General features: G+C 45.2%; 47 non-coding genes across 47 annotated transcripts; all 47 read left to right on the plus strand.

The window, feature by feature from the left end:
• The first annotated feature begins 107 nt into the window (after window positions 1-107).
• Window positions 108-180, plus strand: trnaf-gaa (transfer RNA phenylalanine (anticodon GAA)). The gene has a single exon. It is a non-coding gene; the product is annotated as a tRNA-Phe (tRNA).
• A 427-nt stretch (window positions 181-607) lies between these two features.
• trnak-uuu (transfer RNA lysine (anticodon UUU)) lies at window positions 608-680 on the plus strand. The gene has a single exon. It is a non-coding gene; the product is annotated as a tRNA-Lys (tRNA).
• A 515-nt stretch (window positions 681-1,195) lies between these two features.
• trnaf-gaa (transfer RNA phenylalanine (anticodon GAA)) lies at window positions 1,196-1,268 on the plus strand. Its single transcript has one exon. It is a non-coding gene; the product is annotated as a tRNA-Phe (tRNA).
• A 427-nt stretch (window positions 1,269-1,695) lies between these two features.
• Window positions 1,696-1,768, plus strand: trnak-uuu (transfer RNA lysine (anticodon UUU)). Its single transcript has one exon. It is a non-coding gene; the product is annotated as a tRNA-Lys (tRNA).
• Window positions 1,769-2,283: 515 nt separating this feature from the next.
• Window positions 2,284-2,356, plus strand: trnaf-gaa (transfer RNA phenylalanine (anticodon GAA)). Its single transcript has one exon. It is a non-coding gene; the product is annotated as a tRNA-Phe (tRNA).
• Window positions 2,357-2,783: 427 nt separating this feature from the next.
• Window positions 2,784-2,856, plus strand: trnak-uuu (transfer RNA lysine (anticodon UUU)). Its single transcript has one exon. It is a non-coding gene; the product is annotated as a tRNA-Lys (tRNA).
• A 515-nt stretch (window positions 2,857-3,371) lies between these two features.
• Window positions 3,372-3,444, plus strand: trnaf-gaa (transfer RNA phenylalanine (anticodon GAA)). The gene has a single exon. It is a non-coding gene; the product is annotated as a tRNA-Phe (tRNA).
• Window positions 3,445-3,871: 427 nt separating this feature from the next.
• trnak-uuu (transfer RNA lysine (anticodon UUU)) lies at window positions 3,872-3,944 on the plus strand. The gene has a single exon. It is a non-coding gene; the product is annotated as a tRNA-Lys (tRNA).
• Window positions 3,945-4,459: 515 nt separating this feature from the next.
• Window positions 4,460-4,532, plus strand: trnaf-gaa (transfer RNA phenylalanine (anticodon GAA)). The gene has a single exon. It is a non-coding gene; the product is annotated as a tRNA-Phe (tRNA).
• A 427-nt stretch (window positions 4,533-4,959) lies between these two features.
• On the plus strand, window positions 4,960-5,032 carry trnak-uuu (transfer RNA lysine (anticodon UUU)). The gene has a single exon. It is a non-coding gene; the product is annotated as a tRNA-Lys (tRNA).
• A 515-nt stretch (window positions 5,033-5,547) lies between these two features.
• trnaf-gaa (transfer RNA phenylalanine (anticodon GAA)) lies at window positions 5,548-5,620 on the plus strand. The gene has a single exon. It is a non-coding gene; the product is annotated as a tRNA-Phe (tRNA).
• A 427-nt stretch (window positions 5,621-6,047) lies between these two features.
• trnak-uuu (transfer RNA lysine (anticodon UUU)) lies at window positions 6,048-6,120 on the plus strand. Its single transcript has one exon. It is a non-coding gene; the product is annotated as a tRNA-Lys (tRNA).
• A 515-nt stretch (window positions 6,121-6,635) lies between these two features.
• On the plus strand, window positions 6,636-6,708 carry trnaf-gaa (transfer RNA phenylalanine (anticodon GAA)). Its single transcript has one exon. It is a non-coding gene; the product is annotated as a tRNA-Phe (tRNA).
• Window positions 6,709-7,135: 427 nt separating this feature from the next.
• Window positions 7,136-7,208, plus strand: trnak-uuu (transfer RNA lysine (anticodon UUU)). The gene has a single exon. It is a non-coding gene; the product is annotated as a tRNA-Lys (tRNA).
• A 515-nt stretch (window positions 7,209-7,723) lies between these two features.
• On the plus strand, window positions 7,724-7,796 carry trnaf-gaa (transfer RNA phenylalanine (anticodon GAA)). Its single transcript has one exon. It is a non-coding gene; the product is annotated as a tRNA-Phe (tRNA).
• Window positions 7,797-8,223: 427 nt separating this feature from the next.
• Window positions 8,224-8,296, plus strand: trnak-uuu (transfer RNA lysine (anticodon UUU)). The gene has a single exon. It is a non-coding gene; the product is annotated as a tRNA-Lys (tRNA).
• Window positions 8,297-8,811: 515 nt separating this feature from the next.
• On the plus strand, window positions 8,812-8,884 carry trnaf-gaa (transfer RNA phenylalanine (anticodon GAA)). Its single transcript has one exon. It is a non-coding gene; the product is annotated as a tRNA-Phe (tRNA).
• Window positions 8,885-9,311: 427 nt separating this feature from the next.
• trnak-uuu (transfer RNA lysine (anticodon UUU)) lies at window positions 9,312-9,384 on the plus strand. The gene has a single exon. It is a non-coding gene; the product is annotated as a tRNA-Lys (tRNA).
• Window positions 9,385-9,899: 515 nt separating this feature from the next.
• trnaf-gaa (transfer RNA phenylalanine (anticodon GAA)) lies at window positions 9,900-9,972 on the plus strand. The gene has a single exon. It is a non-coding gene; the product is annotated as a tRNA-Phe (tRNA).
• Window positions 9,973-10,399: 427 nt separating this feature from the next.
• trnak-uuu (transfer RNA lysine (anticodon UUU)) lies at window positions 10,400-10,472 on the plus strand. Its single transcript has one exon. It is a non-coding gene; the product is annotated as a tRNA-Lys (tRNA).
• A 515-nt stretch (window positions 10,473-10,987) lies between these two features.
• On the plus strand, window positions 10,988-11,060 carry trnaf-gaa (transfer RNA phenylalanine (anticodon GAA)). The gene has a single exon. It is a non-coding gene; the product is annotated as a tRNA-Phe (tRNA).
• A 427-nt stretch (window positions 11,061-11,487) lies between these two features.
• trnak-uuu (transfer RNA lysine (anticodon UUU)) lies at window positions 11,488-11,560 on the plus strand. Its single transcript has one exon. It is a non-coding gene; the product is annotated as a tRNA-Lys (tRNA).
• A 515-nt stretch (window positions 11,561-12,075) lies between these two features.
• trnaf-gaa (transfer RNA phenylalanine (anticodon GAA)) lies at window positions 12,076-12,148 on the plus strand. The gene has a single exon. It is a non-coding gene; the product is annotated as a tRNA-Phe (tRNA).
• A 427-nt stretch (window positions 12,149-12,575) lies between these two features.
• Window positions 12,576-12,648, plus strand: trnak-uuu (transfer RNA lysine (anticodon UUU)). Its single transcript has one exon. It is a non-coding gene; the product is annotated as a tRNA-Lys (tRNA).
• Window positions 12,649-13,163: 515 nt separating this feature from the next.
• Window positions 13,164-13,236, plus strand: trnaf-gaa (transfer RNA phenylalanine (anticodon GAA)). The gene has a single exon. It is a non-coding gene; the product is annotated as a tRNA-Phe (tRNA).
• Window positions 13,237-13,663: 427 nt separating this feature from the next.
• Window positions 13,664-13,736, plus strand: trnak-uuu (transfer RNA lysine (anticodon UUU)). Its single transcript has one exon. It is a non-coding gene; the product is annotated as a tRNA-Lys (tRNA).
• A 515-nt stretch (window positions 13,737-14,251) lies between these two features.
• Window positions 14,252-14,324, plus strand: trnaf-gaa (transfer RNA phenylalanine (anticodon GAA)). The gene has a single exon. It is a non-coding gene; the product is annotated as a tRNA-Phe (tRNA).
• Window positions 14,325-14,751: 427 nt separating this feature from the next.
• Window positions 14,752-14,824, plus strand: trnak-uuu (transfer RNA lysine (anticodon UUU)). Its single transcript has one exon. It is a non-coding gene; the product is annotated as a tRNA-Lys (tRNA).
• Window positions 14,825-15,339: 515 nt separating this feature from the next.
• trnaf-gaa (transfer RNA phenylalanine (anticodon GAA)) lies at window positions 15,340-15,412 on the plus strand. The gene has a single exon. It is a non-coding gene; the product is annotated as a tRNA-Phe (tRNA).
• Window positions 15,413-15,839: 427 nt separating this feature from the next.
• On the plus strand, window positions 15,840-15,912 carry trnak-uuu (transfer RNA lysine (anticodon UUU)). The gene has a single exon. It is a non-coding gene; the product is annotated as a tRNA-Lys (tRNA).
• Window positions 15,913-16,427: 515 nt separating this feature from the next.
• Window positions 16,428-16,500, plus strand: trnaf-gaa (transfer RNA phenylalanine (anticodon GAA)). Its single transcript has one exon. It is a non-coding gene; the product is annotated as a tRNA-Phe (tRNA).
• Window positions 16,501-16,927: 427 nt separating this feature from the next.
• trnak-uuu (transfer RNA lysine (anticodon UUU)) lies at window positions 16,928-17,000 on the plus strand. Its single transcript has one exon. It is a non-coding gene; the product is annotated as a tRNA-Lys (tRNA).
• Window positions 17,001-17,515: 515 nt separating this feature from the next.
• trnaf-gaa (transfer RNA phenylalanine (anticodon GAA)) lies at window positions 17,516-17,588 on the plus strand. The gene has a single exon. It is a non-coding gene; the product is annotated as a tRNA-Phe (tRNA).
• A 427-nt stretch (window positions 17,589-18,015) lies between these two features.
• Window positions 18,016-18,088, plus strand: trnak-uuu (transfer RNA lysine (anticodon UUU)). Its single transcript has one exon. It is a non-coding gene; the product is annotated as a tRNA-Lys (tRNA).
• A 515-nt stretch (window positions 18,089-18,603) lies between these two features.
• trnaf-gaa (transfer RNA phenylalanine (anticodon GAA)) lies at window positions 18,604-18,676 on the plus strand. The gene has a single exon. It is a non-coding gene; the product is annotated as a tRNA-Phe (tRNA).
• A 427-nt stretch (window positions 18,677-19,103) lies between these two features.
• On the plus strand, window positions 19,104-19,176 carry trnak-uuu (transfer RNA lysine (anticodon UUU)). Its single transcript has one exon. It is a non-coding gene; the product is annotated as a tRNA-Lys (tRNA).
• Window positions 19,177-19,691: 515 nt separating this feature from the next.
• trnaf-gaa (transfer RNA phenylalanine (anticodon GAA)) lies at window positions 19,692-19,764 on the plus strand. Its single transcript has one exon. It is a non-coding gene; the product is annotated as a tRNA-Phe (tRNA).
• Window positions 19,765-20,191: 427 nt separating this feature from the next.
• On the plus strand, window positions 20,192-20,264 carry trnak-uuu (transfer RNA lysine (anticodon UUU)). The gene has a single exon. It is a non-coding gene; the product is annotated as a tRNA-Lys (tRNA).
• A 515-nt stretch (window positions 20,265-20,779) lies between these two features.
• trnaf-gaa (transfer RNA phenylalanine (anticodon GAA)) lies at window positions 20,780-20,852 on the plus strand. The gene has a single exon. It is a non-coding gene; the product is annotated as a tRNA-Phe (tRNA).
• A 427-nt stretch (window positions 20,853-21,279) lies between these two features.
• Window positions 21,280-21,352, plus strand: trnak-uuu (transfer RNA lysine (anticodon UUU)). The gene has a single exon. It is a non-coding gene; the product is annotated as a tRNA-Lys (tRNA).
• Window positions 21,353-21,867: 515 nt separating this feature from the next.
• On the plus strand, window positions 21,868-21,940 carry trnaf-gaa (transfer RNA phenylalanine (anticodon GAA)). The gene has a single exon. It is a non-coding gene; the product is annotated as a tRNA-Phe (tRNA).
• A 427-nt stretch (window positions 21,941-22,367) lies between these two features.
• On the plus strand, window positions 22,368-22,440 carry trnak-uuu (transfer RNA lysine (anticodon UUU)). The gene has a single exon. It is a non-coding gene; the product is annotated as a tRNA-Lys (tRNA).
• Window positions 22,441-22,955: 515 nt separating this feature from the next.
• trnaf-gaa (transfer RNA phenylalanine (anticodon GAA)) lies at window positions 22,956-23,028 on the plus strand. The gene has a single exon. It is a non-coding gene; the product is annotated as a tRNA-Phe (tRNA).
• A 427-nt stretch (window positions 23,029-23,455) lies between these two features.
• Window positions 23,456-23,528, plus strand: trnak-uuu (transfer RNA lysine (anticodon UUU)). Its single transcript has one exon. It is a non-coding gene; the product is annotated as a tRNA-Lys (tRNA).
• A 515-nt stretch (window positions 23,529-24,043) lies between these two features.
• Window positions 24,044-24,116, plus strand: trnaf-gaa (transfer RNA phenylalanine (anticodon GAA)). The gene has a single exon. It is a non-coding gene; the product is annotated as a tRNA-Phe (tRNA).
• A 427-nt stretch (window positions 24,117-24,543) lies between these two features.
• trnak-uuu (transfer RNA lysine (anticodon UUU)) lies at window positions 24,544-24,616 on the plus strand. Its single transcript has one exon. It is a non-coding gene; the product is annotated as a tRNA-Lys (tRNA).
• A 515-nt stretch (window positions 24,617-25,131) lies between these two features.
• On the plus strand, window positions 25,132-25,204 carry trnaf-gaa (transfer RNA phenylalanine (anticodon GAA)). The gene has a single exon. It is a non-coding gene; the product is annotated as a tRNA-Phe (tRNA).
• Window positions 25,205-25,631: the final 427 nt, after the last annotated feature.

Genomic DNA, 25,631 nt, shown 5'->3' on the forward strand with positions numbered 1-25,631 from the left:
CACATTGATCCAGTGTCTCAGAATGGCAGCTGTAGTGCAGTTTGGCCAGCTGTAGACCTGACTGGTGATTAGAATGCAATTTTTGAGCACTTTCCATTGCAAAACGTGCCGAAATAGCTCAGCTGGGAGAGCGTTAGACTGAAGATCTAAAGGACCCTAGTTCGATCCTGGGTTTCGGCAAAGCTATTTTGGTCACCATCTAGGGCTTGGTAGGTTTGTTGGTAGGACTTCATTATACGGCCTACAACTACGTGGATCATTGCCATCAAATGAGAAAACAAACACAGATGGTGCAGCTTGCAAACGTCCATCAAGTGGAGGTGGAATTTGAAGAAGGTCCTCCTTCAGAAGCTCCCAGGCCTCACCCATTATACCATTGACTTACCTAGGGCTTTGTAGGTTGGGTGATCACACGTCATAATACAGCCTAGCGATGTTTCCCCTAGAATCAAATCCTTCCCTTGGCTCTTGTCTGAAATGACCATTTAATAATATCTAACTGCAAATCCTCACCAGTACCTACAGTAAAATGAGAGGATAAGAGATCACGTTTTTACAGAAAAGAAAGACAATATGTGTCCCAGAGGACAAACACGTGACTCTTGTTACCTGGATAGCTCAGATGGAAGAGCATCAGACTTTTAATCTGAGGGTCCAGGGTTCAAGTCCCTGTCCAGGTGTCTCCTTTGGATCCTTACCCTTCCATGGCTTTACCTAACAAGCTCAGTTGTTCTTGATAGTTCTGTGACCTCATTGTCATCTTTAGCAAAGTCCATAGACTGCAGGTGGGATGACGATATGGGATTTGTGGATATCAGGGACAGAGGCCTCTTTCAGATAATCCCACCGTACAAGCTCTGTAAAGAATCTTTTCCTGCCCCTCGGTCCAACTCACCGCCAGTTGGTTCTCAGCTCAGCTCCTTTGCGAAACCCGGTGTCTAAGACATGCCAATCTCACCAAATCCGCCCTGGGTTTCTCGACACGTTACACTTTCACTTTTTTTCTGTCTTACTTTGGGTGGGACAACATTTAAGAGAGCAAAGTTCATCACAGTTCACTGTTAAATCCAAAGCTTAAAAGTTCACTTCACATTGATCCAGTGTCTCAGAATGGCAGCTGTAGTGCAGTTTGGCCAGCTGTAGACCTGACTGGTCATTAGAATGCAATTTTTGAGCACTTTCCATTGCAAAACGTGCCGAAATAGCTCAGCTGGGAGAGCGTTAGACTGAAGATCTAAAGGACCCTAGTTCGATCCTGGGTTTCGGCAAAGCTATTTTGGTCACCATCTAGGGCTTGGTAGGTTTGTTGGTAGGACTTCATTATACGGCCTACAACTACGTGGATCATTGCCATCAAATGAGAAAACAAACACAGATGGTGCAGCTTGCAAACGTCCATCAAGTGGAGGTGGAATTTGAAGAAGGTCCTCCTTCAGAAGCTCCCAGGCCTCACCCATTATACCATTGACTTACCTAGGGCTTTGTAGGTTGGGTGATCACACGTCATAATACAGCCTAGCGATGTTTCCCCTAGAATCAAATCCTTCCCTTGGCTCTTGTCTGAAATGACCATTTAATAATATCTAACTGCAAATCCTCACCAGTACCTACAGTAAAATGAGAGGATAAGAGATCACGTTTTTACAGAAAAGAAAGACAATATGTGTCCCAGAGGACAAACACGTGACTCTTGTTACCTGGATAGCTCAGATGGAAGAGCATCAGACTTTTAATCTGAGGGTCCAGGGTTCAAGTCCCTGTCCAGGTGTCTCCTTTGGATCCTTACCCTTCCATGGCTTTACCTAACAAGCTCAGTTGTTCTTGATAGTTCTGTGACCTCATTGTCATCTTTAGCAAAGTCCATAGACTGCAGGTGGGATGACGATATGGGATTTGTGGATATCAGGGACAGAGTCCTCTTTCAGATAATCCCACCGTACAAGCTCTGTAAAGAATCTTTTCCTGCCCCTCGGTCCAACTCACCGCCAGTTGGTTCTCAGCTCAGCTCCTTTGCGAAACCCGGTGTCTAAGACATGCCAATCTCACCAAATCCGCCCTGGGTTTCTCGACACGTTACACTTTCACTTTTTTTCTGTCTTACTTTGGGTGGGACAACATTTAAGAGAGCAAAGTTCATCACAGTTCACTGTTAAATCCAAAGCTTAAAAGTTCACTTCACATTGATCCAGTGTCTCAGAATGGCAGCTGTAGTGCAGTTTGGCCAGCTGTAGACCTGACTGGTGATTAGAATGCAATTTTTGAGCACTTTCCATTGCAAAACGTGCCGAAATAGCTCAGCTGGGAGAGCGTTAGACTGAAGATCTAAAGGACCCTAGTTCGATCCTGGGTTTCGGCAAAGCTATTTTGGTCACCATCTAGGGCTTGGTAGGTTTGTTGGTAGGACTTCATTATACGGCCTACAACTACGTGGATCATTGCCATCAAATGAGAAAACAAACACAGATGGTGCAGCTTGCAAACGTCCATCAAGTGGAGGTGGAATTTGAAGAAGGTCCTCCTTCAGAAGCTCCCAGGCCTCACCCATTATACCATTGACTTACCTAGGGCTTTGTAGGTTGGGTGATCACACGTCATAATACAGCCTAGCGATGTTTCCCCTAGAATCAAATCCTTCCCTTGGCTCTTGTCTGAAATGACCATTTAATAATATCTAACTGCAAATCCTCACCAGTACCTACAGTAAAATGAGAGGATAAGAGATCACGTTTTTACAGAAAAGAAAGACAATATGTGTCCCAGAGGACAAACACGTGACTCTTGTTACCTGGATAGCTCAGATGGAAGAGCATCAGACTTTTAATCTGAGGGTCCAGGGTTCAAGTCCCTGTCCAGGTGTCTCCTTTGGATCCTTACCCTTCCATGGCTTTACCTAACAAGCTCAGTTGTTCTTGATAGTTCTGTGACCTCATTGTCATCTTTAGCAAAGTCCATAGACTGCAGGTGGGATGACGATATGGGATTTGTGGATATCAGGGACAGAGGCCTCTTTCAGATAATCCCACCGTACAAGCTCTGTAAAGAATCTTTTCCTGCCCCTCGGTCCAACTCACCGCCAGTTGGTTCTCAGCTCAGCTCCTTTGCGAAACCCGGTGTCTAAGACATGCCAATCTCACCAAATCCGCCCTGGGTTTCTCGACACGTTACACTTTCACTTTTTTTCTGTCTTACTTTGGGTGGGACAACATTTAAGAGAGCAAAGTTCATCACAGTTCACTGTTAAATCCAAAGCTTAAAAGTTCACTTCACATTGATCCAGTGTCTCAGAATGGCAGCTGTAGTGCAGTTTGGCCAGCTGTAGACCTGACTGGTGATTAGAATGCAATTTTTGAGCACTTTCCATTGCAAAACGTGCCGAAATAGCTCAGCTGGGAGAGCGTTAGACTGAAGATCTAAAGGACCCTAGTTCGATCCTGGGTTTCGGCAAAGCTATTTTGGTCACCATCTAGGGCTTGGTAGGTTTGTTGGTAGGACTTCATTATACGGCCTACAACTACGTGGATCATTGCCATCAAATGAGAAAACAAACACAGATGGTGCAGCTTGCAAACGTCCATCAAGTGGAGGTGGAATTTGAAGAAGGTCCTCCTTCAGAAGCTCCCAGGCCTCACCCATTATACCATTGACTTACCTAGGGCTTGGTAGGTTGGGTGATCACACGTCATAATACAGCCTAGCGATGTTTCCCCTAGAATCAAATCCTTCCCTTGGCTCTTGTCTGAAATGACCATTTAATAATATCTAACTGCAAATCCTCACCAGTACCTACAGTAAAATGAGAGGATAAGAGATCACGTTTTTACAGAAAAGAAAGACAATATGTGTCCCAGAGGACAAACACGTGACTCTTGTTGCCTGGGTAGCTCAGATGGAAGAGCATCAGACTTTTAATCTGAGGGTCCAGGGTTCAAGTCCCTGTCCAGGTGTCTCCTTTGGATCCTTGCCCTTCCATGGCTTTACCTAACAAGCTCAGTTGTTCTTGATAGTTCTGTGACCTCATTGTCATCTTTAGCAAAGTCCATAGACTGCAGGTGGGATGACGATATGGGATTTGTGGATATCAGGGACAGAGGCCTCTTTCAGATAATCCCACCGTACAAGCTCTGTAAAGAATCTTTTCCTGCCCCTCGGTCCAACTCACCGCCAGTTGGTTCTCAGCTCAGCTCCTTTGCGAAACCCGGTGTCTAAGACATGCCAATCTCACCAAATCCGCCCTGGGTTTCTCGACACGTTACACTTTCACTTTTTTTCTGTCTTACTTTGGGTGGGACAACATTTAAGAGAGCAAAGTTCATCACAGTTCACTGTTAAATCCAAAGCTTAAAAGTTCACTTCACATTGATCCAGTCTCTCAGAATGGCAGCTGTAGTGCAGTTTGGCCAGCTGTAGACCTGACTGGTCATTAGAATGCAATTTTTGAGCACTTTCCATTGCGAAACGTGCCGAAATAGCTCAGCTGGGAGAGCGTTAGACTGAAGATCTAAAGGACCCTAGTTCGATCCTGGGTTTCGGCAAAGCTATTTTGGTCACCATCTAGGGCTTGGTAGTTTTGTTGGTAGGACTTCATTATACGGCCTACAACTACGTGGATCATTGCCATCAAATGAGAAAACAAACACAGATGGTGCAGCTTGCAAACATCCATCAAGTGGAGGTGGAATTTGAAGAAGGTCCTCCTTCAGAAGCTCCCAGGCCTCACCCATTATACCATTGACTTACCTAGGGCTTTGTAGGTTGGGTGATCACACGTCATAATACAGCCTAGCGATGTTTCCCCTAGAATCAAATCCTTCCCTTGGCTCTTGTCTGAAATGACCATTTAATAATATCTAACTGCAAATCCTCACCAGTACCTACAGTAAAATGAGAGGATAAGAGATCACGTTTTTACAGAAAAGAAAGACAATATGTGTCCCAGAGGACAAACACGTGACTCTTGTTACCTGGATAGCTCAGATGGAAGAGCGTCAGACTTTTAATCTGAGGGTCCAGGGTTCAAGTCCCTGTCCAGGTGTCTCCTTTGGATCCTTACCCTTCCATGGCTTTACCTAACAAGCTCAGTTGTTCTTGATAGTTCTGTGACCTCATTGTCATCTTTAGCAAAGTCCATAGACTGCAGGTGGGATGACGATATGGGATTTGTGGATATCAGGGACAGAGGCCTCTTTCAGATAATCCCACCGTACAAGCTCTGTAAAGAATCTTTTCCTGCCCCTCGGTCCAACTCACCGCCAGTTGGTTCTCAGCTCAGCTCCTTTGCGAAACCCGGTGTCTAAGACATGCCAATCTCACCAAATCCGCCCTGGGTTTCTCGACACGTTACACTTTCACTTTTTTTCTGTCTTACTTTGGGTGGGACAACATTTAAGAGAGCAAAGTTCATCACAGTTCACTGTTAAATCCAAAGCTTAAAAGTTCACTTCACATTGATCCAGTGTCTCAGAATGGCAGCTGTAGTGCAGTTTGGCCAGCTGTAGACCTGACTGGTCATTAGAATGCAATTTTTGAGCACTTTCCATTGCAAAACGTGCCGAAATAGCTCAGCTGGGAGAGCGTTAGACTGAAGATCTAAAGGACCCTAGTTCGATCCTGGGTTTCGGCAAAGCTATTTTGGTCACCATCTAGGGCTTGGTAGGTTTGTTGGTAGGACTTCATTATACGGCCTACAACTACGTGGATCATTGCCATCAAATGAGAAAACAAACACAGATGGTGCAGCTTGCAAACGTCCATCAAGTGGAGGTGGAATTTGAAGAAGGTCCTCCTTCAGAAGCTCCCAGGCCTCACCCATTATACCATTGACTTACCTAGGGCTTTGTAGGTTGGGTGATCACACGTCATAATACAGCCTAGCGATGTTTCCCCTAGAATCAAATCCTTCCCTTGGCTCTTGTCTGAAATGACCATTTAATAATATCTAACTGCAAATCCTCACCAGTACCTACAGTAAAATGAGAGGATAAGAGATCACGTTTTTACAGAAAAGAAAGACAATATGTGTCCCAGAGGACAAACACGTGACTCTTGTTACCTGGATAGCTCAGATGGAAGAGCATCAGACTTTTAATCTGAGGGTCCAGGGTTCAAGTCCCTGTCCAGGTGTCTCCTTTGGATCCTTACCCTTCCATGGCTTTACCTAACAAGCTCAGTTGTTCTTGATAGTTCTGTGACCTCATTGTCATCTTTAGCAAAGTCCATAGACTGCAGGTGGGATGACGATATGGGATTTGTGGATATCAGGGACAGAGGCCTCTTTCAGATAATCCCACCGTACAAGCTCTGTAAAGAATCTTTTCCTGCCCCTCGGTCCAACTCACCGCCAGTTGGTTCTCAGCTCAGCTCCTTTGCGAAACCCGGTGTCTAAGACATGCCAATCTCACCAAATCCGCCCTGGGTTTCTCGACACGTTACACTTTCACTTTTTTTCTGTCTTACTTTGGGTGGGACAACATTTAAGAGAGCAAAGTTCATCACAGTTCACTGTTAAATCCAAAGCTTAAAAGTTCACTTCACATTGATCCAGTGTCTCAGAATGGCAGCTGTAGTGCAGTTTGGCCAGCTGTAGACCTGACTGGTGATTAGAATGCAATTTTTGAGCACTTTCCATTGCAAAACGTGCCGAAATAGCTCAGCTGGGAGAGCGTTAGACTGAAGATCTAAAGGACCCTAGTTCGATCCTGGGTTTCGGCAAAGCTATTTTGGTCACCATCTAGGGCTTGGTAGGTTTGTTGGTAGGACTTCATTATACGGCCTACAACTACGTGGATCATTGCCATCAAATGAGAAAACAAACACAGATGGTGCAGCTTGCAAACGTCCATCAAGTGGAGGTGGAATTTGAAGAAGGTCCTCCTTCAGAAGCTCCCAGGCCTCACCCATTATACCATTGACTTACCTAGGGCTTGGTAGGTTGGGTGATCACACGTCATAATACAGCCTAGCGATGTTTCCCCTAGAATCAAATCCTTCCCTTGGCTCTTGTCTGAAATGACCATTTAATAATATCTAACTGCAAATCCTCACCAGTACCTACAGTAAAATGAGAGGATAAGAGATCACGTTTTTACAGAAAAGAAAGACAATATGTGTCCCAGAGGACAAACACCTGACTCTTGTTGCCTGGGTAGCTCAGATGGAAGAGCATCAGACTTTTAATCTGAGGGTCCAGGGTTCAAGTCCCTGTCCAGGTGTCTCCTTTGGATCCTTGCCCTTCCATGGCTTTACCTAACAAGCTCAGTTGTTCTTGATAGTTCTGTGACCTCATTGTCATCTTTAGCAAAGTCCATAGACTGCAGGTGGGATGACGATATGGGATTTGTGGATATCAGGGACAGAGGCCTCTTTCAGATAATCCCACCGTACAAGCTCTGTAAAGAATCTTTTCCTGCCCCTCGGTCCAACTCACCGCCAGTTGGTTCTCAGCTCAGCTCCTTTGCGAAACCCGGTGTCTAAGACATGCCAATCTCACCAAATCCGCCCTGGGTTTCTCGACACGTTACACTTTCACTTTTTTTCTGTCTTACTTTGGGTGGGACAACATTTAAGAGAGCAAAGTTCATCACAGTTCACTGTTAAATCCAAAGCTTAAAAGTTCACTTCACATTGATCCAGTCTCTCAGAATGGCAGCTGTAGTGCAGTTTGGCCAGCTGTAGACCTGACTGGTCATTAGAATGCAATTTTTGAGCACTTTCCATTGCAAAACGTGCCGAAATAGCTCAGCTGGGAGAGCGTTAGACTGAAGATCTAAAGGACCCTAGTTCGATCCTGGGTTTCGGCAAAGCTATTTTGGTCACCATCTAGGGCTTGGTAGTTTTGTTGGTAGGACTTCATTATACGGCCTACAACTACGTGGATCATTGCCATCAAATGAGAAAACAAACACAGATGGTGCAGCTTGCAAACATCCATCAAGTGGAGGTGGAATTTGAAGAAGGTCCTCCTTCAGAAGCTCCCAGGCCTCACCCATTATACCATTGACTTACCTAGGGCTTTGTAGGTTGGGTGATCACACGTCATAATACAGCCTAGCGATGTTTCCCCTAGAATCAAATCCTTCCCTTGGCTCTTGTCTGAAATGACCATTTAATAATATCTAACTGCAAATCCTCACCAGTATCTACAGTAAAATGAGAGGATAAGAGATCACGTTTTTACAGAAAAGAAAGACAATATGTGTCCCAGAGGACAAACATGTGACTCTTGTTACCTGGGTAGCTCAGATGGAAGAGCATCAGACTTTTAATCTGAGGGTCCAGGGTTCAAGTCCCTGTCCAGGTGTCTCCTTTGGATCCTTGCCCTTCCATGGCTTTACCTAACAAGCTCAGTTGTTCTTGATAGTTCTGTGACCTCATTGTCATCTTTAGCAAAGTCCATAGACTGCAGGTGGGATGACGATATGGGATTTGTGGATATCAGGGACAGAGGCCTCTTTCAGATAATCCCACCGTACAAGCTCTGTAAAGAATCTTTTCCTGCCCCTCGGTCCAACTCACCGCCAGTTGGTTCTCAGCTCAGCTCCTTTGCGAAACCCGGTGTCTAAGACATGCCAATCTCACCAAATCCGCCCTGGGTTTCTCGACACGTTACACTTTCACTTTTTTTCTGTCTTACTTTGGGTGGGACAACATTTAAGAGAGCAAAGTTCATCACAGTTCACTGTTAAATCCAAAGCTTAAAAGTTCACTTCACATTGATCCAGTGTCTCAGAATGGCAGCTGTAGTGCAGTTTGGCCAGCTGTAGACCTGACTGGTCATTAGAATGCAATTTTTGAGCACTTTCCATTGCAAAACGTGCCGAAATAGCTCAGCTGGGAGAGCGTTAGACTGAAGATCTAAAGGACCCTAGTTCGATCCTGGGTTTCGGCAAAGCTATTTTGGTCACCATCTAGGGCTTGGTAGGTTTGTTGGTAGGACTTCATTATACGGCCTACAACTACGTGGATCATTGCCATCAAATGAGAAAACAAACACAGATGGTGCAGCTTGCAAACGTCCATCAAGTGGAGGTGGAATTTGAAGAAGGTCCTCCTTCAGAAGCTCCCAGGCCTCACCCATTATACCATTGACTTACCTAGGGCTTTGTAGGTTGGGTGATCACACGTCATAATACAGCCTAGCGATGTTTCCCCTAGAATCAAATCCTTCCCTTGGCTCTTGTCTGAAATGACCATTTAATAATATCTAACTGCAAATCCTCACCAGTACCTACAGTAAAATGAGAGGATAAGAGATCACGTTTTTACAGAAAAGAAAGACAATATGTGTCCCAGAGGACAAACACGTGACTCTTGTTACCTGGGTAGCTCAGATGGAAGAGCATCAGACTTTTAATCTGAGGGTCCAGGGTTCAAGTCCCTGTCCAGGTGTCTCCTTTGGATCCTTGCCCTTCCATGGCTTTACCTAACAAGCTCAGTTGTTCTTGATAGTTCTGTGACCTCATTGTCATCTTTAGCAAAGTCCATAGACTGCAGGTGGGATGACGATATGGGATTTGTGGATATCAGGGACAGAGGCCTCTTTCAGATAATCCCACCGTACAAGCTCTGTAAAGAATCTTTTCCTGCCCCTCGGTCCAACTCACCGCCAGTTGGTTCTCAGCTCAGCTCCTTTGCGAAACCCGGTGTCTAAGACATGCCAATCTCACCAAATCCGCCCTGGGTTTCTCGACACGTTACACTTTCACTTTTTTTCTGTCTTACTTTGGGTGGGACAACATTTAAGAGAGCAAAGTTCATCACAGTTCACTGTTAAATCCAAAGCTTAAAAGTTCACTTCACATTGATCCAGTGTCTCAGAATGGCAGCTGTAGTGCAGTTTGGCCAGCTGTAGACCTGACTGGTGATTAGAATGCAATTTTTGAGCACTTTCCATTGCAAAACGTGCCGAAATAGCTCAGCTGGGAGAGCGTTAGACTGAAGATCTAAAGGACCCTAGTTCGATCCTGGGTTTCGGCAAAGCTATTTTGGTCACCATCTAGGGCTTGGTAGGTTTGTTGGTAGGACTTCATTATACGGCCTACAACTACGTGGATCATTGCCATCAAATGAGAAAACAAACACAGATGGTGCAGCTTGCAAACGTCCATCAAGTGGAGGTGGAATTTGAAGAAGGTCCTCCTTCAGAAGCTCCCAGGCCTCACCCATTATACCATTGACTTACCTAGGGCTTTGTAGGTTGGGTGATCACACGTCATAATACAGCCTAGCGATGTTTCCCCTAGAATCAAATCCTTCCCTTGGCTCTTGTCTGAAATGACCATTTAATAATATCTAACTGCAAATCCTCACCAGTACCTACAGTAAAATGAGAGGATAAGAGATCACGTTTTTACAGAAAAGAAAGACAATATGTGTCCCAGAGGACAAACACGTGACTCTTGTTACCTGGGTAGCTCAGATGGAAGAGCATCAGACTTTTAATCTGAGGGTCCAGGGTTCAAGTCCCTGTCCAGGTGTCTCCTTTGGATCCTTGCCCTTCCATGGCTTTACCTAACAAGCGCAGTTGTTCTTGATAGTTCTGTGACCTCATTGTCATCTTTAGCAAAGTCCATAGACTGCAGGTGGGATGACGATATGGGATTTGTGGATATCAGGGACAGAGGCCTCTTTCAGATAATCCCACCGTACAAGCTCTGTAAAGAATCTTTTCCTGCCCCTCGGTCCAACTCACCGCCAGTTGGTTCTCAGCTCAGCTCCTTTGCGAAACCCGGTGTCTAAGACATGCCAATCTCACCAAATCCGCCCTGGGTTTCTCGACACGTTACACTTTCACTTTTTTTCTGTCTTACTTTGGGTGGGACAACATTTAAGAGAGCAAAGTTCATCACAGTTCACTGTTAAATCCAAAGCTTAAAAGTTCACTTCACATTGATCCAGTGTCTCAGAATGGCAGCTGTAGTGCAGTTTGGCCAGCTGTAGACCTGACTGGTCATTAGAATGCAATTTTTGAGCACTTTCCATTGCAAAACGTGCCGAAATAGCTCAGCTGGGAGAGCGTTAGACTGAAGATCTAAAGGACCCTAGTTCGATCCTGGGTTTCGGCAAAGCTATTTTGGTCACCATCTAGGGCTTGGTAGGTTTGTTGGTAGGACTTCATTATACGGCCTACAACTACGTGGATCATTGCCATCAAATGAGAAAACAAACACAGATGGTGCAGCTTGCAAACGTCCATCAAGTGGAGGTGGAATTTGAAGAAGGTCCTCCTTCAGAAGCTCCCAGGCCTCACCCATTATACCATTGACTTACCTAGGGCTTGGTAGGTTGGGTGATCACACGTCATAATACAGCCTAGCGATGTTTCCCCTAGAATCAAATCCTTCCCTTGGCTCTTGTCTGAAATGACCATTTAATAATATCTAACTGCAAATCCTCACCAGTACCTACAGTAAAATGAGAGGATAAGAGATCACGTTTTTACAGAAAAGAAAGACAATATGTGTCCCAGAGGACAAACACGTGACTCTTGTTACCTGGGTAGCTCAGATGGAAGAGCATCAGACTTTTAATCTGAGGGTCCAGGGTTCAAGTCCCTGTCCAGGTGTCTCCTTTGGATCCTTGCCCTTCCATGGCTTTACCTAACAAGCTCAGTTGTTCTTGATAGTTCTGTGACCTCATTGTCATCTTTAGCAAAGTCCATAGACTGCAGGTGGGATGACGATATGGGATTTGTGGATATCAGGGACAGAGGCCTCTTTCAGATAATCCCACCGTACAAGCTCTGTAAAGAATCTTTTCCTGCCCCTCGGTCCAACTCACCGCCAGTTGGTTCTCAGCTCAGCTCCTTTGCGAAACCCGGTGTCTAAGACATGCCAATCTCACCAAATCCGCCCTGGGTTTCTCGACACGTTACACTTTCACTTTTTTTCTGTCTTACTTTGGGTGGGACAACATTTAAGAGAGCAAAGTTCATCACAGTTCACTGTTAAATCCAAAGCTTAAAAGTTCACTTCACATTGATCCAGTGTCTCAGAATGGCAGCTGTAGTGCAGTTTGGCCAGCTGTAGACCTGACTGGTCATTAGAATGCAATTTTTGAGCACTTTCCATTGCAAAACGTGCCGAAATAGCTCAGCTGGGAGAGCGTTAGACTGAAGATCTAAAGGACCCTAGTTCGATCCTGGGTTTCGGCAAAGCTATTTTGGTCACCATCTAGGGCTTGGTAGGTTTGTTGGTAGGACTTCATTATACGGCCTACAACTACGTGGATCATTGCCATCAAATGAGAAAACAAACACAGATGGTGCAGCTTGCAAACGTCCATCAAGTGGAGGTGGAATTTGAAGAAGGTCCTCCTTCAGAAGCTCCCAGGCCTCACCCATTATACCATTGACTTACCTAGGGCTTGGTAGGTTGGGTGATCACACGTCATAATACAGCCTAGCGATGTTTCCCCTAGAATCAAATCCTTCCCTTGGCTCTTGTCTGAAATGACCATTTAATAATATCTAACTGCAAATCCTCACCAGTACCTACAGTAAAATGAGAGGATAAGAGATCACGTTTTTACAGAAAAGAAAGACAATATGTGTCCCAGAGGACAAACACGTGACTCTTGTTACCTGGGTAGCTCAGATGGAAGAGCATCAGACTTTTAATCTGAGGGTCCAGGGTTCAAGTCCCTGTCCAGGTGTCTCCTTTGGATCCTTGCCCTTCCATGGCTTTACCTAACAAGCTCAGTTGTTCTTGATAGTTCTGTGACCTCATTGTCATCTTTAGCAAAGTCCATAGACTGCAGGTGGGATGACGATATGGGATTTGTGGATATCAGGGACAGAGGCCTCTTTCAGATAATCCCACCGTACAAGCTCTGTAAAGAATCTTTTCCTGCCCCTCGGTCCAACTCACCGCCAGTTGGTTCTCAGCTCAGCTCCTTTGCGAAACCCGGTGTCTAAGACATGCCAATCTCACCAAATCCGCCCTGGGTTTCTCGACACGTTACACTTTCACTTTTTTTCTGTCTTACTTTGGGTGGGACAACATTTAAGAGAGCAAAGTTCATCACAGTTCACTGTTAAATCCAAAGCTTAAAAGTTCACTTCACATTGATCCAGTGTCTCAGAATGGCAGCTGTAGTGCAGTTTGGCCAGCTGTAGACCTGACTGGTCATTAGAATGCAATTTTTGAGCACTTTCCATTGCAAAACGTGCCGAAATAGCTCAGCTGGGAGAGCGTTAGACTGAAGATCTAAAGGACCCTAGTTCGATCCTGGGTTTCGGCAAAGCTATTTTGGTCACCATCTAGGGCTTGGTAGGTTTGTTGGTAGGACTTCATTATACGGCCTACAACTACGTGGATCATTGCCATCAAATGAGAAAACAAACACAGATGGTGCAGCTTGCAAACGTCCATCAAGTGGAGGTGGAATTTGAAGAAGGTCCTCCTTCAGAAGCTCCCAGGCCTCACCCATTATACCATTGACTTACCTAGGGCTTGGTAGGTTGGGTGATCACACGTCATAATACAGCCTAGCGATGTTTCCCCTAGAATCAAATCCTTCCCTTGGCTCTTGTCTGAAATGACCATTTAATAATATCTAACTGCAAATCCTCACCAGTACCTACAGTAAAATGAGAGGATAAGAGATCACGTTTTTACAGAAAAGAAAGACAATATGTGTCCCAGAGGACAAACACGTGACTCTTGTTGCCTGGGTAGCTCAGATGGAAGAGCATCAGACTTTTAATCTGAGGGTCCAGGGTTCAAGTCCCTGTCCAGGTGTCTCCTTTGGATCCTTGCCCTTCCATGGCTTTACCTAACAAGCTCAGTTGTTCTTGATAGTTCTGTGACCTCATTGTCATCTTTAGCAAAGTCCATAGACTGCAGGTGGGATGACGATATGGGATTTGTGGATATCAGGGACAGAGGCCTCTTTCAGATAATCCCACCGTACAAGCTCTGTAAAGAATCTTTTCCTGCCCCTCGGTCCAACTCACCGCCAGTTGGTTCTCAGCTCAGCTCCTTTGCGAAACCCGGTGTCTAAGACATGCCAATCTCACCAAATCCGCCCTGGGTTTCTCGACACGTTACACTTTCACTTTTTTTCTGTCTTACTTTGGGTGGGACAACATTTAAGAGAGCAAAGTTCATCACAGTTCACTGTTAAATCCAAAGCTTAAAAGTTCACTTCACATTGATCCAGTGTCTCAGAATGGCAGCTGTAGTGCAGTTTGGCCAGCTGTAGACCTGACTGGTCATTAGAATGCAATTTTTGAGCACTTTCCATTGCAAAACGTGCCGAAATAGCTCAGCTGGGAGAGCGTTAGACTGAAGATCTAAAGGACCCTAGTTCGATCCTGGGTTTCGGCAAAGCTATTTTGGTCACCATCTAGGGCTTGGTAGGTTTGTTGGTAGGACTTCATTATACGGCCTACAACTACGTGGATCATTGCCATCAAATGAGAAAACAAACACAGATGGTGCAGCTTGCAAACGTCCATCAAGTGGAGGTGGAATTTGAAGAAGGTCCTCCTTCAGAAGCTCCCAGGCCTCACCCATTATACCATTGACTTACCTAGGGCTTGCTAGGTTGGGTGATCACACGTCATAATACAGCCTAGCGATGTTTCCCCTAGAATCAAATCCTTCCCTTGGCTCTTGTCTGAAATGACCATTTAATAATATCTAACTGCAAATCCTCACCAGTACCTACAGTAAAATGAGAGGATAAGAGATCACGTTTTTACAGAAAAGAAAGACAATATGTGTCCCAGAGGACAAACACGTGACTCTTGTTACCTGGGTAGCTCAGATGGAAGAGCATCAGACTTTTAATCTGAGGGTCCAGGGTTCAAGTCCCTGTCCAGGTGTCTCCTTTGGATCCTTGCCCTTCCATGGCTTTACCTAACAAGCTCAGTTGTTCTTGATAGTTCTGTGACCTCATTGTCATCTTTAGCAAAGTCCATAGACTGCAGGTGGGATGACGATATGGGATTTGTGGATATCAGGGACAGAGGCCTCTTTCAGATAATCCCACCGTACAAGCTCTGTAAAGAATCTTTTCCTGCCCCTCGGTCCAACTCACCGCCAGTTGGTTCTCAGCTCAGCTCCTTTGCGAAACCCGGTGTCTAAGACATGCCAATCTCACCAAATCCGCCCTGGGTTTCTCGACACGTTACACTTTCACTTTTTTTCTGTCTTACTTTGGGTGGGACAACATTTAAGAGAGCAAAGTTCATCACAGTTCACTGTTAAATCCAAAGCTTAAAAGTTCACTTCACATTGATCCAGTGTCTCAGAATGGCAGCTGTAGTGCAGTTTGGCCAGCTGTAGACCTGACTGGTCATTAGAATGCAATTTTTGAGCACTTTCCATTGCAAAACGTGCCGAAATAGCTCAGCTGGGAGAGCGTTAGACTGAAGATCTAAAGGACCCTAGTTCGATCCTGGGTTTCGGCAAAGCTATTTTAGTCACCATCTAGGGCTTGGTAGGTTTGTTGGTAGGACTTCATTATACGGCCTACAACTACGTGGATCATTGCCATCAAATGAGAAAACAAACACAGATGGTGCAGCTTGCAAACGTCCATCAAGTGGAGGTGGAATTTGAAGAAGGTCCTCCTTCAGAAGCTCCCAGGCCTCACCCATTATACCATTGACTTACCTAGGGCTTGCTAGGTTGGGTGATCACACGTCATAATACAGCCTAGCGATGTTTCCCCTAGAATCAAATCCTTCCCTTGGCTCTTGTCTGAAATGACCATTTAATAATATCTAACTGCAAATCCTCACCAGTACCTACAGTAAAATGAGAGGATAAGAGATCACGTTTTTACAGAAAAGAAAGACAATATGTGTCCCAGAGGACAAACACGTGACTCTTGTTACCTGGGTAGCTCAGATGGAAGAGCATCAGACTTTTAATCTGAGGGTCCAGGGTTCAAGTCCCTGTCCAGGTGTCTCCTTTGGATCCTTGCCCTTCCATGGCTTTACCTAACAAGCTCAGTTGTTCTTGATAGTTCTGTGACCTCATTGTCATCTTTAGCAAAGTCCATAGACTGCAGGTGGGATGACGATATGGGATTTGTGGATATCAGGGACAGAGGCCTCTTTCAGATAATCCCACCGTACAAGCTCTGTAAAGAATCTTTTCCTGCCCCTCGGTCCAACTCACCGCCAGTTGGTTCTCAGCTCAGCTCCTTTGCGAAACCCGGTGTCTAAGACATGCCAATCTCACCAAATCCGCCCTGGGTTTCTCGACACGTTACACTTTCACTTTTTTTCTGTCTTACTTTGGGTGGGACAACATTTAAGAGAGCAAAGTTCATCACAGTTCACTGTTAAATCCAAAGCTTAAAAGTTCACTTCACATTGATCCAGTGTCTCAGAATGGCAGCTGTAGTGCAGTTTGGCCAGCTGTAGACCTGACTGGTCATTAGAATGCAATTTTTGAGCACTTTCCATTGCAAAACGTGCCGAAATAGCTCAGCTGGGAGAGCGTTAGACTGAAGATCTAAAGGACCCTAGTTCGATCCTGGGTTTCGGCAAAGCTATTTTGGTCACCATCTAGGGCTTGGTAGGTTTGTTGGTAGGACTTCATTATACGGCCTACAACTACGTGGATCATTGCCATCAAATGAGAAAACAAACACAGATGGTGCAGCTTGCAAACGTCCATCAAGTGGAGGTGGAATTTGAAGAAGGTCCTCCTTCAGAAGCTCCCAGGCCTCACCCATTATACCATTGACTTACCTAGGGCTTGGTAGGTTGGGTGATCACACGTCATAATACAGCCTAGCGATGTTTCCCCTAGAATCAAATCCTTCCCTTGGCTCTTGTCTGAAATGACCATTTAATAATATCTAACTGCAAATCCTCACCAGTACCTACAGTAAAATGAGAGGATAAGAGATCACGTTTTTACAGAAAAGAAAGACAATATGTGTCCCAGAGGACAAACACGTGACTCTTGTTACCTGGGTAGCTCAGATGGAAGAGCATCAGACTTTTAATCTGAGGGTCCAGGGTTCAAGTCCCTGTCCAGGTGTCTCCTTTGGATCCTTGCCCTTCCATGGCTTTACCTAACAAGCTCAGTTGTTCTTGATAGTTCTGTGACCTCATTGTCATCTTTAGCAAAGTCCATAGACTGCAGGTGGGATGACGATATGGGATTTGTGGATATCAGGGACAGAGGCCTCTTTCAGATAATCCCACCGTACAAGCTCTGTAAAGAATCTTTTCCTGCCCCTCGGTCCAACTCACCGCCAGTTGGTTCTCAGCTCAGCTCCTTTGCGAAACCCGGTGTCTAAGACATGCCAATCTCACCAAATCCGCCCTGGGTTTCTCGACACGTTACACTTTCACTTTTTTTCTGTCTTACTTTGGGTGGGACAACATTTAAGAGAGCAAAGTTCATCACAGTTCACTGTTAAATCCAAAGCTTAAAAGTTCACTTCACATTGATCCAGTGTCTCAGAATGGCAGCTGTAGTGCAGTTTGGCCAGCTGTAGACCTGACTGGTCATTAGAATGCAATTTTTGAGCACTTTCCATTGCAAAACGTGCCGAAATAGCTCAGCTGGGAGAGCGTTAGACTGAAGATCTAAAGGACCCTAGTTCGATCCTGGGTTTCGGCAAAGCTATTTTGGTCACCATCTAGGGCTTGGTAGGTTTGTTGGTAGGACTTCATTATACGGCCTACAACTACGTGGATCATTGCCATCAAATGAGAAAACAAACACAGATGGTGCAGCTTGCAAACGTCCATCAAGTGGAGGTGGAATTTGAAGAAGGTCCTCCTTCAGAAGCTCCCAGGCCTCACCCATTATACCATTGACTTACCTAGGGCTTGGTAGGTTGGGTGATCACACGTCATAATACAGCCTAGCGATGTTTCCCCTAGAATCAAATCCTTCCCTTGGCTCTTGTCTGAAATGACCATTTAATAATATCTAACTGCAAATCCTCACCAGTACCTACAGTAAAATGAGAGGATAAGAGATCACGTTTTTACAGAAAAGAAAGACAATATGTGTCCCAGAGGACAAACACGTGACTCTTGTTGCCTGGGTAGCTCAGATGGAAGAGCATCAGACTTTTAATCTGAGGGTCCAGGGTTCAAGTCCCTGTCCAGGTGTCTCCTTTGGATCCTTGCCCTTCCATGGCTTTACCTAACAAGCTCAGTTGTTCTTGATAGTTCTGTGACCTCATTGTCATCTTTAGCAAAGTCCATAGACTGCAGGTGGGATGACGATATGGGATTTGTGGATATCAGGGACAGAGGCCTCTTTCAGATAATCCCACCGTACAAGCTCTGTAAAGAATCTTTTCCTGCCCCTCGGTCCAACTCACCGCCAGTTGGTTCTCAGCTCAGCTCCTTTGCGAAACCCGGTGTCTAAGACATGCCAATCTCACCAAATCCGCCCTGGGTTTCTCGACACGTTACACTTTCACTTTTTTTCTGTCTTACTTTGGGTGGGACAACATTTAAGAGAGCAAAGTTCATCACAGTTCACTGTTAAATCCAAAGCTTAAAAGTTCACTTCACATTGATCCAGTGTCTCAGAATGGCAGCTGTAGTGCAGTTTGGCCAGCTGTAGACCTGACTGGTCATTAGAATGCAATTTTTGAGCACTTTCCATTGCAAAACGTGCCGAAATAGCTCAGCTGGGAGAGCGTTAGACTGAAGATCTAAAGGACCCTAGTTCGATCCTGGGTTTCGGCAAAGCTATTTTGGTCACCATCTAGGGCTTGGTAGGTTTGTTGGTAGGACTTCATTATACGGCCTACAACTACGTGGATCATTGCCATCAAATGAGAAAACAAACACAGATGGTGCAGCTTGCAAACGTCCATCAAGTGGAGGTGGAATTTGAAGAAGGTCCTCCTTCAGAAGCTCCCAGGCCTCACCCATTATACCATTGACTTACCTAGGGCTTGCTAGGTTGGGTGATCACACGTCATAATACAGCCTAGCGATGTTTCCCCTAGAATCAAATCCTTCCCTTGGCTCTTGTCTGAAATGACCATTTAATAATATCTAACTGCAAATCCTCACCAGTACCTACAGTAAAATGAGAGGATAAGAGATCACGTTTTTACAGAAAAGAAAGACAATATGTGTCCCAGAGGACAAACACGTGACTCTTGTTACCTGGGTAGCTCAGATGGAAGAGCATCAGACTTTTAATCTGAGGGTCCAGGGTTCAAGTCCCTGTCCAGGTGTCTCCTTTGGATCCTTACCCTTCCATGGCTTTACCTAACAAGCTCAGTTGTTCTTGATAGTTCTGTGACCTCATTGTCATCTTTAGCAAAGTCCATAGACTGCAGGTGGGATGACGATATGGGATTTGTGGATATCAGGGACAGAGGCCTCTTTCAGATAATCCCACCGTACAAGCTCTGTAAAGAATCTTTTCCTGCCCCTCGGTCCAACTCACCGCCAGTTGGTTCTCAGCTCAGCTCCTTTGCGAAACCCGGTGTCTAAGACATGCCAATCTCACCAAATCCGCCCTGGGTTTCTCGACACGCTACACTTTCACTTTTTTTCTGTCTTACTTTGGGTGGGACAACATTTAAGAGAGCAAAGTTCATCACAGTTCACTGTTAAATCCAAAGCTTAAAAGTTCACTTCACATTGATCCAGTGTCTCAGAATGGCAGCTGTAGTGCAGTTTGGCCAGCTGTAGACCTGACTGGTGATTAGAATGCAATTTTTGAGCACTTTCCATTGCAAAAAGTGCCGAAATAGCTCAGCTGGGAGAGCGTTAGACTGAAGATCTAAAGGACCCTAGTTCGATCCTGGGTTTCGGCAAAGCTATTTTGGTCACCATCTAGGGCTTGGTAGGTTTGTTGGTAGGACTTCATTATACGGCCTACAACTACGTGGATCATTGCCATCAAATGAGAAAACAAACACAGATGGTGCAGCTTGCAAACGTCCATCAAGTGGAGGTGGAATTTGAAGAAGGTCCTCCTTCAGAAGCTCCCAGGCCTCACCCATTATACCATTGACTTACCTAGGGCTTGCTAGGTTGGGTGATCACACGTCATAATACAGCCTAGCGATGTTTCCCCTAGAATCAAATCCTTCCCTTGGCTCTTGTCTGAAATGACCATTTAATAATATCTAACTGCAAATCCTCACCAGTACCTACAGTAAAATGAGAGGATAAGAGATCACGTTTTTACAGAAAAGAAAGACAATATGTGTCCCAGAGGACAAACACGTGACTCTTGTTACCTGGGTAGCTCAGATGGAAGAGCATCAGACTTTTAATCTGAGGGTCCAGGGTTCAAGTCCCTGTCCAGGTGTCTCCTTTGGATCCTTGCCCTTCCATGGCTTTACCTAACAAGCTCAGTTGTTCTTGATAGTTCTGTGACCTCATTGTCATCTTTAGCAAAGTCCATAGACTGCAGGTGGGATGACGATATGGGATTTGTGGATATCAGGGACAGAGGCCTCTTTCAGATAATCCCACCGTACAAGCTCTGTAAAGAATCTTTTCCTGCCCCTCGGTCCAACTCACCGCCAGTTGGTTCTCAGCTCAGCTCCTTTGCGAAACCCGGTGTCTAAGACATGCCAATCTCACCAAATCCGCCCTGGGTTTCTCGACACGCTACACTTTCACTTTTTTTCTGTCTTACTTTGGGTGGGACAACATTTAAGAGAGCAAAGTTCATCACAGTTCACTGTTAAATCCAAAGCTTAAAAGTTCACTTCACATTGATCCAGTGTCTCAGAATGGCAGCTGTAGTGCAGTTTGGCCAGCTGTAGACCTGACTGGTCATTAGAATGCAATTTTTGAGCACTTTCCATTGCAAAACGTGCCGAAATAGCTCAGCTGGGAGAGCGTTAGACTGAAGATCTAAAGGACCCTAGTTCGATCCTGGGTTTCGGCAAAGCTATTTTGGTCACCATCTAGGGCTTGGTAGGTTTGTTGGTAGGACTTCATTATACGGCCTACAACTACGTGGATCATTGCCATCAAATGAGAAAACAAACACAGATGGTGCAGCTTGCAAACGTCCATCAAGTGGAGGTGGAATTTGAAGAAGGTCCTCCTTCAGAAGCTCCCAGGCCTCACCCATTATACCATTGACTTACCTAGGGCTTGGTAGGTTGGGTGATCACACGTCATAATACAGCCTAGCGATGTTTCCCCTAGAATCAAATCCTTCCCTTGGCTCTTGTCTGAAATGACCATTTAATAATATCTAACTGCAAATCCTCACCAGTACCTACAGTAAAATGAGAGGATAAGAGATCACGTTTTTACAGAAAAGAAAGACAATATGTGTCCCAGAGGACAAACACGTGACTCTTGTTACCTGGGTAGCTCAGATGGAAGAGCATCAGACTTTTAATCTGAGGGTCCAGGGTTCAAGTCCCTGTCCAGGTGTCTCCTTTGGATCCTTGCCCTTCCATGGCTTTACCTAACAAGCTCAGTTGTTCTTGATAGTTCTGTGACCTCATTGTCATCTTTAGCAAAGTCCATAGACTGCAGGTGGGATGACGATATGGGATTTGTGGATATCAGGGACAGAGGCCTCTTTCAGATAATCCCACCGTACAAGCTCTGTAAAGAATCTTTTCCTGCCCCTCGGTCCAACTCACCGCCAGTTGGTTCTCAGCTCAGCTCCTTTGCGAAACCCGGTGTCTAAGACATGCCAATCTCACCAAATCCGCCCTGGGTTTCTCGACACGTTACACTTTCACTTTTTTTCTGTCTTACTTTGGGTGGGACAACATTTAAGAGAGCAAAGTTCATCACAGTTCACTGTTAAATCCAAAGCTTAAAAGTTCACTTCACATTGATCCAGTGTCTCAGAATGGCAGCTGTAGTGCAGTTTGGCCAGCTGTAGACCTGACTGGTCATTAGAATGCAATTTTTCAGCACTTTCCATTGCAAAACGTGCCGAAATAGCTCAGCTGGGAGAGCGTTAGACTGAAGATCTAAAGGACCCTAGTTCGATCCTGGGTTTCGGCAAAGCTATTTTGGTCACCATCTAGGGCTTGGTAGGTTTGTTGGTAGGACTTCATTATACGGCCTACAACTACGTGGATCATTGCCATCAAATGAGAAAACAAACACAGATGGTGCAGCTTGCAAACGTCCATCAAGTGGAGGTGGAATTTGAAGAAGGTCCTCCTTCAGAAGCTCCCAGGCCTCACCCATTATACCATTGACTTACCTAGGGCTTGGTAGGTTGGGTGATCACACGTCATAATACAGCCTAGCGATGTTTCCCCTAGAATCAAATCCTTCCCTTGGCTCTTGTCTGAAATGACCATTTAATAATATCTAACTGCAAATCCTCACCAGTACCTACAGTAAAATGAGAGGATAAGAGATCACGTTTTTACAGAAAAGAAAGACAATATGTGTCCCAGAGGACAAACACGTGACTCTTGTTGCCTGGGTAGCTCAGATGGAAGAGCATCAGACTTTTAATCTGAGGGTCCAGGGTTCAAGTCCCTGTCCAGGTGTCTCCTTTGGATCCTTGCCCTTCCATGGCTTTACCTAACAAGCTCAGTTGTTCTTGATAGTTCTGTGACCTCATTGTCATCTTTAGCAAAGTCCATAGACTGCAGGTGGGATGACGATATGGGATTTGTGGATATCAGGGACAGAGGCCTCTTTCAGATAATCCCACCGTACAAGCTCTGTAAAGAATCTTTTCCTGCCCCTCGGTCCAACTCACCGCCAGTTGGTTCTCAGCTCAGCTCCTTTGCGAAACCCGGTGTCTAAGACATGCCAATCTCACCAAATCCGCCCTGGGTTTCTCGACACGTTACACTTTCACTTTTTTTCTGTCTTACTTTGGGTGGGACAACATTTAAGAGAGCAAAGTTCATCACAGTTCACTGTTAAATCCAAAGCTTAAAAGTTCACTTCACATTGATCCAGTGTCTCAGAATGGCAGCTGTAGTGCAGTTTGGCCAGCTGTAGACCTGACTGGTCATTAGAATGCAATTTTTGAGCACTTTCCATTGCAAAACGTGCCGAAATAGCTCAGCTGGGAGAGCGTTAGACTGAAGATCTAAAGGACCCTAGTTCGATCCTGGGTTTCGGCAAAGCTATTTTGGTCACCATCTAGGGCTTGGTAGGTTTGTTGGTAGGACTTCATTATACGGCCTACAACTACGTGGATCATTGCCATCAAATGAGAAAACAAACACAGATGGTGCAGCTTGCAAACGTCCATCAAGTGGAGGTGGAATTTGAAGAAGGTCCTCCTTCAGAAGCTCCCAGGCCTCACCCATTATACCATTGACTTACCTAGGGCTTGCTAGGTTGGGTGATCACACGTCATAATACAGCCTAGCGATGTTTCCCCTAGAATCAAATCCTTCCCTTGGCTCTTGTCTGAAATGACCATTTAATAATATCTAACTGCAAATCCTCACCAGTACCTACAGTAAAATGAGAGGATAAGAGATCACGTTTTTACAGAAAAGAAAGACAATATGTGTCCCAGAGGACAAACACGTGACTCTTGTTACCTGGGTAGCTCAGATGGAAGAGCATCAGACTTTTAATCTGAGGGTCCAGGGTTCAAGTCCCTGTCCAGGTGTCTCCTTTGGATCCTTACCCTTCCATGGCTTTACCTAACAAGCTCAGTTGTTCTTGATAGTTCTGTGACCTCATTGTCATCTTTAGCAAAGTCCATAGACTGCAGGTGGGATGACGATATGGGATTTGTGGATATCAGGGACAGAGGCCTCTTTCAGATAATCCCACCGTACAAGCTCTGTAAAGAATCTTTTCCTGCCCCTCGGTCCAACTCACCGCCAGTTGGTTCTCAGCTCAGCTCCTTTGCGAAACCCGGTGTCTAAGACATGCCAATCTCACCAAATCCGCCCTGGGTTTCTCGACACGCTACACTTTCACTTTTTTTCTGTCTTACTTTGGGTGGGACAACATTTAAGAGAGCAAAGTTCATCACAGTTCACTGTTAAATCCAAAGCTTAAAAGTTCACTTCACATTGATCCAGTGTCTCAGAATGGCAGCTGTAGTGCAGTTTGGCCAGCTGTAGACCTGACTGGTGATTAGAATGCAATTTTTGAGCACTTTCCATTGCAAAAAGTGCCGAAATAGCTCAGCTGGGAGAGCGTTAGACTGAAGATCTAAAGGACCCTAGTTCGATCCTGGGTTTCGGCAAAGCTATTTTGGTCACCATCTAGGGCTTGGTAGGTTTGTTGGTAGGACTTCATTATACGGCCTACAACTACGTGGATCATTGCCATCAAATGAGAAAACAAACACAGATGGTGCAGCTTGCAAACGTCCATCAAGTGGAGGTGGAATTTGAAGAAGGTCCTCCTTCAGAAGCTCCCAGGCCTCACCCATTATACCATTGACTTACCTAGGGCTTGCTAGGTTGGGTGATCACACGTCATAATACAGCCTAGCGATGTTTCCCCTAGAATCAAATCCTTCCCTTGGCTCTTGTCTGAAATGACCATTTAATAATATCTAACTGCAAATCCTCACCAGTACCTACAGTAAAATGAGAGGATAAGAGATCACGTTTTTACAGAAAAGAAAGACAATATGTGTCCCAGAGGACAAACACGTGACTCTTGTTACCTGGGTAGCTCAGATGGAAGAGCATCAGACTTTTAATCTGAGGGTCCAGGGTTCAAGTCCCTGTCCAGGTGTCTCCTTTGGATCCTTGCCCTTCCATGGCTTTACCTAACAAGCTCAGTTGTTCTTGATAGTTCTGTGACCTCATTGTCATCTTTAGCAAAGTCCATAGACTGCAGGTGGGATGACGATATGGGATTTGTGGATATCAGGGACAGAGGCCTCTTTCAGATAATCCCACCGTACAAGCTCTGTAAAGAATCTTTTCCTGCCCCTCGGTCCAACTCACCGCCAGTTGGTTCTCAGCTCAGCTCCTTTGCGAAACCCGGTGTCTAAGACATGCCAATCTCACCAAATCCGCCCTGGGTTTCTCGACACGCTACACTTTCACTTTTTTTCTGTCTTACTTTGGGTGGGACAACATTTAAGAGAGCAAAGTTCATCACAGTTCACTGTTAAATCCAAAGCTTAAAAGTTCACTTCACATTGATCCAGTGTCTCAGAATGGCAGCTGTAGTGCAGTTTGGCCAGCTGTAGACCTGACTGGTCATTAGAATGCAATTTTTGAGCACTTTCCATTGCAAAACGTGCCGAAATAGCTCAGCTGGGAGAGCGTTAGACTGAAGATCTAAAGGACCCTAGTTCGATCCTGGGTTTCGGCAAAGCTATTTTGGTCACCATCTAGGGCTTGGTAGGTTTGTTGGTAGGACTTCATTATACGGCCTACAACTACGTGGATCATTGCCATCAAATGAGAAAACAAACACAGATGGTGCAGCTTGCAAACGTCCATCAAGTGGAGGTGGAATTTGAAGAAGGTCCTCCTTCAGAAGCTCCCAGGCCTCACCCATTATACCATTGACTTACCTAGGGCTTGGTAGGTTGGGTGATCACACGTCATAATACAGCCTAGCGATGTTTCCCCTAGAATCAAATCCTTCCCTTGGCTCTTGTCTGAAATGACCATTTAATAATATCTAACTGCAAATCCTCACCAGTACCTACAGTAAAATGAGAGGATAAGAGATCACGTTTTTACAGAAAAGAAAGACAATATGTGTCCCAGAGGACAAACACGTGACTCTTGTT

The sequence above is a fragment of the Diplotaxodon limnothrissa genome, linkage group LG5 (assembly GCF_057381915.1).
Source record: "Diplotaxodon limnothrissa isolate DT_005_m linkage group LG5, D_limnothrissa_male_GT1.1, whole genome shotgun sequence".
NCBI classification, from domain to species: domain Eukaryota; kingdom Metazoa; phylum Chordata; class Actinopteri; order Cichliformes; family Cichlidae; genus Diplotaxodon; species Diplotaxodon limnothrissa.